At 39.5% G+C, this 9,301-nt stretch overlaps 1 pseudogene; it reads right to left on the minus strand.

The window, feature by feature from the left end:
* Positions 1-8,576: 8,576 nt before the first annotated feature.
* LOC122685494 lies at positions 8,577-9,090 on the minus strand (annotated as a pseudogene).
* Between the last annotated feature and the right edge of the window lie 211 nt (positions 9,091-9,301).

Here is a 9,301-nt window from a genome sequence, read left to right on the forward strand (position 1 = left end):
AGAACTTGCAGTTTTCTATGAAATATTTTAAAGAAAATCCTGAAACTTGCTATCACCCTGCTGTATAACTATTTTCTTATTGTAATAAATAGTATTAATCAAAATGTGGCCATAATTCTGAAACAGGGCATGTCAAAGATCACTGCACCCATTTCTTTTCTGTGACATGTTTGCATGTTTTCACTAAAAAAGGGAGACTATAATAAGATACAAAATGTTCTTTAGTAACATAAACATAGCTATGAGATTGAGTTTGAGGTATTAACAATGCCTTAAAATGTGCCAGATTTTGAGGTAATTAAGTTGGTTGGCTCATGAGGTAACCTGCCAGGATTATATGTTATAGGTATTACTGATACTGTGAACCACTGTGAAATCAGATAACTTTAAAATGATGTATCAGAAAGTCACAGGCAAAGAGTAATTGTGAGTATGGAAGCCCAGGTTTTATATTCCAGATCTTATAGTAAATATGGAGATGTTTCCACTCTTGTCTGTAAGATGGGGCTAATGGGGACTTCCAGTGGTTAAGACTCTGCACTTCCAATGCAGGGCATGAAAGTCTGATCCTTGGTCATGAAACTGAGATCCCATGTGACATGTGGTGTGGCCAAAAAATGAAAAATAAATAAAAATTTAAACAAAATGGAGAAACTACAACAGAATTTGAGATAAAAGCAGAAATCAATGAATCAGGAAACAAAAAAAAATTAAAATAAAGCAAACAAAAATGCAGGACTGCTAATAAGTCCAAATTTCCCTCTTAAAGTTCCATTTTCCAGGCTAATCCCTTCTATTAGTTTAATGATTCACTTGAAACTTTGCCTCCTGATAAGAATTAATGGGATTAACACTGAAGGAGGATGTGAATAGTCTCATCAGAAACCACAGCTTCTGCCCTTTTATCCCCTAAAAATAGACATCATCTCCAGTGGCTAGGGTTGGGAGCCTGAAATTCTCTGTATTTTATATATTTTTTATTCCACAAACCAAACATAAACAAAACCAGAATGGCACCCAAGATTGTTCAGTTTTCCACCCCTAAACCTAAGACCAATAATATAAAGGTCATAGCTTGGGCATTTATCCAATGAGGAACAAGTGGACAAGAGATGGGAATACCAGACCACCTGACCTGCCTCCTGAGAAATCTGTATGCAGGTCAAGAAGAAACAGTTAAAACCAGACATGGAACAACAGACTCCTTTTCCAGACTGGGAAAGGAGTACATCGAGGCTGTGTTTTGTCACCCTGCTTATTTAACTTATATGCAGGGTACATCATGCAAAATGCCAGGATGGATGAAGCACAAGCTGGAATCAAAATTGCTGGGAGAAATACAAAAAACCTCAGATAGGCAGATGACACCACCCTAATGGCAGAAAGTGAAGAGGAACTGAAAAGCCTCTTGATGAAAGTGAAAGAGCAGAGTGAAAAAGTTGGCTTAAAACTCAACATTCAAAAATCGAAGATCATGGCATCTGGTCCCATCACTTCATGGCAAATAGATGGGGAAACAATGGAAACAGTGACAGGATTTTCTTGGGCTCCAAAATCACTGCAGATGGTGATGCAGCCATGAAATTAAAAGAAACTTGCTCCTCGGAAGAAAAACTATGACCAACTTAGACAGCATATTGAAAAGCAGAGACGTTACTTTGCCAACAAAATTCTGTCTAGTCAAGGCTATGGTTTTTCCAGTGGTCATGTATGGATGTAAGAGTTGGACTATGAAGAAAGCTGAGTGCTGAAGAATTGCTGCTTTTGTACTGTGGCATTGGAGAAGACTCTTGAGAGATCCTTGGGCTGAAAGGAGATCCAACCAGTCCATCCTAAACGAGATCAGTCCTGGGTGTTCACTGAAAGGACTGACGTTGAAGCTGAAACTCCAATACTTTGGCCACCTGATGAGAAGATTTGACTCATTGGAAAAGACCCTGATGCTGGGAAAGATTGAGGGCAGGAGGAGAAGGGGACGACAGAGGGTGGATGGCATCACCAACTCAATGGACATGGGTTTGGGTGGACTCTGGGAGCTGGTGATGGACAGGGAAGCCTGACGTGCTGCAGTCCATGGGGTCGCAAAGAGTCAGACACGACTGAGCAACTGAACAGAACAGAACTGAACTGAACTAAGTGGACATGAAAACTCTTCAACCAGTTTCTGATCTTGAAGACATGAAATGTTCATACCATTGAAATGAAATGAATCAAGATGATATATGATCTGAACCAGAGTGATGGCCTCTCAAATGTTGAGTAGATTAAAAACCAGGAATAATGATAATGAGCAGGGAGGTCCAGTTGCTGCTGTTCAGTCACTGAGTCGTGCCCGACTCTTTGTGACCCCCAGAGACTGCAGCACAGCTGGCTTCCCTGTCCTTCACCATCTCCCAGAGCTGGCTCAAACTCGAGTCGACTGAGTCAGTGGAAAGGCAAAAGTCATATGGGGAGGAATGAGAGGCTTATTGTGACAGAAGTGAAGGATATGGAAGACAAGACAAGAGTAGGTTGTAGCAGGCATTGTATGCCAGTATAATGAGTGTGGAATTTGCATTGCATATCAACTTATGTGCTGTTTATTATTGCTGGGCAGCAAGCTGGCAGTTTAAATGACTTCCATCAAGGGCTGTGGAGGTTCAATAAGAGAGAGTATTGAGGCACACTGGGAGTATTCCCCAAGACCAATCTCACTTCTGTCTCTTCCTCTCCATTTTGCCAAAGGCTGGGTGCAGCCTCAAGATGTTTTCTGCACAAATAGAGACAGAAATAGGGATAAAGAGTTTGCTTTAAGACTGAAAATAATTTTGCAGAATACCTACATGTATATGAATGATCTGGGGCACAAAAACTTGTAGCTGGACTAGAAGAGAATGAGTTGGCAATCCATCAAATACACTGATTTATTGCAAATTAAGAATAAAATATTATAGCAAAAAAAGTTACTGTGGGTTAGGGATCAGCAAGCTTTTTGGAAATGGTCAGATGATCAATATTTTAGCCTTTGAGAGCCACACAGTCACTTTTGCAATTTCTGAACTCAGTTGCTGTAACATGAAAGTAGCCATCAACTACACACAAAGCCAGTACGTGATAGACACTGCAATTGGAATTTTACATAATTCCTACATGTCACAAAATTTATTCTTCCTTTGATTTTGTTCAACCATCTAAAAATGTAAAAATCATTCTTAGCTCCTGGGCAGTTTGTCATCGAGTTGCTTGCAAAATCCTGATGCAGGAAGGCTCCTTCAAGAGCTTCCTTTCTGCTTTGCCTCCAGCAGTTTTCTTTGGCCTTAAAAGTCTTTTCTCCCCCTTGAATATGAAACAACTATACATAGAATATTGAGAACATACAGATAAAATATAATGTATTATTCTATATATTTGGTTGGCTAACATTATTGGATAAGAATAAAAATGGATTGTTCACAAAAATTGAGGGGGAATGTTTCAACTACAAAAAAAAGTCAATAATGATCTCTTTTAAAAAATTATAATGTAGCATCAGTTATATATTTAGAGGAATTCCATAAATATATATACTTTTAAATCCTTTAGATTGTATTCCCTGAAATGATTTAGCCCTTATCACAAAGCCCTCAAACAGCAGACTACAAATGGGGTCACCTGGATAGATTCTATTTTAGTGCAGCAGGAAGAGGCAGAGATGTCCCAGTTTAGTCAATCCTGTTTTTGGTTCTGCAGGTCACACACCAGTCCTTCAGTTCATGAATATGCTCTCTATTTCTGGAATAAAAGCCTACCTTTCCTGTAGAGCACTTCAACCATGTCAACTCGGAGAGGAAAGAACTGATGGGACTGATTTCTCTGCTGGATGTTGTGAGCAAGACAGCATAAAACTGACAAGCCTAAAGATTCAAATGAAATATGCCAATTAAAGTGCAGATGAACTGTGAAGGCTAGTACCACTAGCAACATATATACACACACACACAAAAAAAAGAAAGAAAGGAAGGAAGAAAAGAGCATAAATGTGACCAATGTCACACAAGAAAGAGCGTGGGAAAGAACTTCAAATGAGGGGTTTTCAAACTCTAAAAGGAGGTTACAGACAACAGGATGAAGATGAGAGATAGCATAAGCCTAGAATAAACAATGTACCCCACTAATGAGATAGCACTGCAATAATTCGTCCCAAAAAACCTTTTAGAGGGTAAAAGGCAAGGAACAGCTTCTTTATAAGATTGCCTGATTCATCTCAGAATAATATTTTCATTCTCCTGAAGTCATCTTCAAAAATCTATTTCAGTGTACGGTTCACCCTTGAATATGTGCATGGGCCTACTTATATGTGAAATTTTTTTTGATAAGTAAGTGTATTTCCATTGCCCACAGTACCCCCTCCTTCAATTGCATTTATTTGTTCTTTTAAATTGCAGGAATATAAGAAGAAAAACATGAACAAACTCAATTCAATAATGTAGATACCAAAGTATGATAAATGACTCATAGAAAGATGAAGAAAAGGCAGCAGTGATAAGCAAAGACAGGAATACTTGGAAGATGTAAGTGAGCAAAAAATCCTAAAAGTCTTAAGTCAAAAAACTGAATGCATACTGCATTCAGTGGGCAGGTACATTGGCTTTTGCCGGGATTTTGTTGATTCACACAATATTTAAAATTTATGAGTTAGTTACCAACGTTAACAAACCTGAAGATTTTACATAAAATTAGAGCTTTCTGATTCACTTGAAGTTCTGTAGATCTAGCCCTTACTTCTCTGAATGATTTGTGCAGTTATCCTCACTGTGTCTGAAATTCCTCATCCACTAAACGGGAACAACAATATACCTCATTTTATAAGACTTTTGTTGAAGATTAATTGACAATATACTGAAAGTACTTGGAACAGTACTTAACACAGTGTATGTAACACATATTTAGTATCAGTAGTAACATGTTTTATTAGGGCTTCCCTGACGGCTTAGCAGTAAACAATCCACCTGCCAATACAGGAGACATGGGTTCGATTCCTGGGTCAGGAAGATCCCTAGGAGAAGGAAATGGCAACCCACTCCAGCATCTTGCCTGGGAAACCCCAGGGACAGAGGAGCCTGGTGGGGTACAGTTCACGGGGTCGCATAGAGTAGGACACAACTTAGCAACTAAAACAACAACAACATTAGTAGTAACAGTACTTGCTGCTTGCTGCATTTGACAAACTGAGGCTTGGAATTCTTGAGGTGAGTATTGAAAAGGACACAGGAAAATAATGTACACTGATCAGCAAGATGTATATTGTGAAGTACAGAAACAATTGAGTTATGCAGACTTCCAACCTAATGATTTCCTTTAAGAAAGCATTGCATGTGCTCAACAAAATGAAAAGCCCTTTAGAAGCATCTTCAGCTTCAAAATTCTGTGCACATTGAAGTAACTAATCACAAGGAGGCATAAAATTCACCTTGAAAGTAACTAGAAAACGTGCTTCAAAATATGTCAGTAGTATTCAAGTGAATCTTTTTTTTTTTTTTTTAATTGAGGTAACACTAGCTTTTCATACAGTTCATGGTCAAAAGTGAGAGTTGGACCAAAAAGGTTGAGGGCTGAAGAATTGTTGCTTTCAAACTGTGCTGCTGGAGAAGACTCTTGAGAGTCCGTTGGACTGCAAGGAGATCAAACCAGTCAATCCTAAAGGAAATCAACCCTGAATATTCATTGAAAAGACTGATGCTGAAGCTGAAGCTCCAATACTTTGGCCACCGGATGCAAAGAGCTAACTCATTGGAAAAGACCCTGATGCTGGGAAAGATTGAGGGCAGGAGAAGGGGACGACAGAGGATGAGATGGTTGGATGGCATCACCAGCTCAGCGGACATAAGTATGAGCAAACTCCAGGAGACAGTGAAGGACAGGGAAGCCTGCTGCACTGTAGTCCATGAGTTCACAAAGAGTTGGACGCTACTTAGTGACCGCACAACAACACTGGCTTATAACAGTACGTGCTTCATGTGTAAAACACTATACTTCTCCTTACACTGCAGGGTGCTCACCGCCTGGTTTGGCGTCCGTCCATTGCCATACGGTTAACCCCTTTTACCCACTACACCTCCTTCCCACTCCCCTTTTACTTCGGTGACCACCGTTCTGCTCCCTGGCTTTTGTTTGTTCATTTATTTTTTTTAAATTCCACGTACAAGTGAGGTCATACGGTATTTTTCTTTCCCCATCTGACTTATATCATTAGTATAAAACCCTCAAGGCCCATCTATGTTGTCACAACCGGCATGATTTCATCTTTTTATGACTGAGCAGTATTTCAGTGTGGAATCTGTTCATCCATAGATGGACAGTGAGGTTGTTCCCATATCTTGGCTATTGTAAACAATGTTGCAACGAACACTGAGGTGCATGCATAGTTTTGAATTAGGGTTTTCATATCTTCAGATAAATACCCAGAAGTGAAACAGCTAGATCATACAGTAGTTCTATTCTTAATATTTTGAGGACTCTCCATATTGTTATCCACATTGGCTGCACCAATATACATTCCCATCAACAATTTATGAAGGTTCCTTTTGCTCCACATACTGTCCAACACTTGCTGTTTCTAATATTTTTGGTAACAGCTGTTCTTATGGATGTGAGGTGATATCTCATTGTGGTTTTGACTTGCATTTCCCTAATAATTAGTGATGTTGAGCATCTTTTCAAGTGTCTTTGAGTCATTTTTCTTCTTGGAAAAATTCTTATTTAGATCCTCTGCCCATTTTTAACTAGCTTGGGTTTTGTTATTGCTGATGTTCTTGAGTTGTGTGAGTTCTTTGTGTATTTTTGACATTAATCTTTCATTGGTTATATGATTTTTGAGTAATCTCCCATTTGGCAGGCTGTCTTTTCATCTTGTTGATGCTTTCTTTTTCTGTGTGGAAGCTTTGTAGTCTGGTGCAGTCCTGTTTATTTATTTTTGCTTGTCTCCCTTGCCTGAAAAGACAAATCCAGAAAGATTGCTAAGACCAATATCAGAGAATGTATCGCTTATGTTTCTTCTAAGAGTTTTATGGTTTCAGGTCTTATATTCAAGTCTTTAATCCATTTTGAGTTAGTTTTTGTCTATGGCTTGGGATAGTGTTTCAGTTTCTTTCTTTTGTTTGTGACGGTCCCATTGTCCCAGTATCATTTACCGAAGAGACTATCTATCTCCATCGTATATTCTTTGCTCCTTTGTTGTAAATTAGTTGTCAGTATCTGTATGCACTTATTTCTGGGCTTTCTATTCTATTCCATTGATCCATGTGTCCGTTTTCTGCCAAAACCATGCTATTTTGGTTTAATATAGCTTTGTAGTGGGCTTCCCAGGTGGTGCTAGCAGTAAAGAGCCTGCCTGCCAATGCAGGAGATGTAAGAGACACAGGTTTGATCCTTGGATTGGGAAGATCCCCCGGAGTAGGGCATGGCAACACCCTCCAGTATTCTTGACTGGAGAATCCCATGGACAGAGGAGCCTGGTGGGCTACAGTCCATAGGACTGCAGAGAGTTAGACACGACTGAAGCGACTTAGCACTCACTCAACTTTGTATTATAATTTAAAAGCAGAGTGTATGATGCTTCTAGCTTTGTTCTTTTTTCTCAGAATTGCTTTGGTTATTTGCAGTCTTTTATGGTTGTAAATAAATTTAAAATTTTCTGTTCTATTTCTGTGGAAAATGTTTTTAATTGGGTTTTTAATGGGTTTTTAATAGGGATTGCATTGAATCTATAAACCATTATAGGAAAAAATGGATATTTTTAACAGTTTAGTCCTTCTAATCCATGAGCCCAGAATACTTTCCCATTTTTGTGTCTTATTTTTCAACAATATCTTATCATTTCTGGTGTTGTTTTTAGTGTTTAAATTTATTCCTGGTATTTTTTCATTTATGGAGACTGTAAATGAGATTTTTTTCTTGTTTTATTGAAATATAGTTGATTTACAGTGTTGTGCTAGTTTCAGGTAAACAACAAAGTGATTTAGATATGTGTGTGTGTGTGTGTGTGTTTGTGTACACACACGTATTCTTTTTCAAATGCCTTTTTGTCATAACATCTGATTATGGTTCGGAAAAAATTGAGTGACTGACGTTCTCTGAAAAAATATATTGACTCTGTGTGTGTCAGTTGTTCAATCGTGTCCGACTCTGTGACCCCATGGACTGTAGCCCGCCGGGCTCCTCTGTGCATGGGATCCTCCAGGCAAGAACACTGGAGTGGGTGGCCATGCCCTCCTCCAGGGGATCTTCCCCACCCAAGGATCAAACCTCGGTCTCCCGCATTGAAGGCAGATTCTTTACCACTGAGCCATAGGGAAGCCTCTGTAGACTGCAGTTATTGGGGGCAGGGATGGTAGGTGGCAGCTGGTAAGTTAAATTACCCTATTTTCTATTCTGAAAAAGACAAAAAGTCCCACATCCAGCCTGATTATAGAGATGAATGTTCCCCAAATGACTGAGAATAAACACAACAAGCAAGGCAGAAGCTGTAAAGCTAGGGGCATGTAACAGGCTCTGGGGAAAAGTCTCAGAAATACTCAGAGTGGCAAAAAGAAACATGTGACTGGAATCTGAAGTTCTTTTCAGTTGTCTTGGTCTTTTGCTCCATGCTTACGGATGCGCATGAAAGCGATGTAATGGAAACCCCCTTTTTGTCAATAGGTGCTACTCTGTAGAGCCCCTGCACTTCCTCCTCTGTAAACCGGTTTCCCCTTGTGGCCAGTTGCTCTCTCAAGCAGTCTTCCTGAATGGTGCCAGTTGCTTCTTCATCAAAGTAAGAAGCAAAAGCGTTTCTGATGACATCTTCTGGATCTGCACCATTTAACTTTTCACCAAACATTGTGAGAAACATGGTAAAATTTGTGGAGCCTCATCCAACGTGGCATCCAGATACTCATCAGTTGGAGTTTTTCCCAGGGAGGCAAGCATATCACGCAAGTCTTCGTTGTTGATGAAGCCATTTGTGTTCTAAACGATCATGTTGAAGGCCTCCCTGAACTCCTGAATCTGTGACTGGATGAACATGGACACCACATTGGAGGCTGTGCACTGGGGGTGCTTCTTGGTCTTTGCTCTTTTGCTCAACATGGTGGCAGTTAAATCCCTGCTCAGCTGCAAGAATCCGAAAGCGTCAGGGATCCCTTTGCTGCCCTGGCACTGCTACCAGATCACTTCCCTGAATGGTTTTTCATCATAGACTATTATGAAATATTGAATCCAGTTCCCCGTGGTATACATATATATATACATTGTTGTTTATATATTTTATATATAATCATGTGTATCTGTTAACCCCAAGTTCCTAGTT

This window comes from Cervus elaphus, chromosome 28 (assembly GCF_910594005.1).
Source record: "Cervus elaphus chromosome 28, mCerEla1.1, whole genome shotgun sequence".
Classification (NCBI taxonomy): Eukaryota; Metazoa; Chordata; class Mammalia; order Artiodactyla; family Cervidae; genus Cervus; species Cervus elaphus.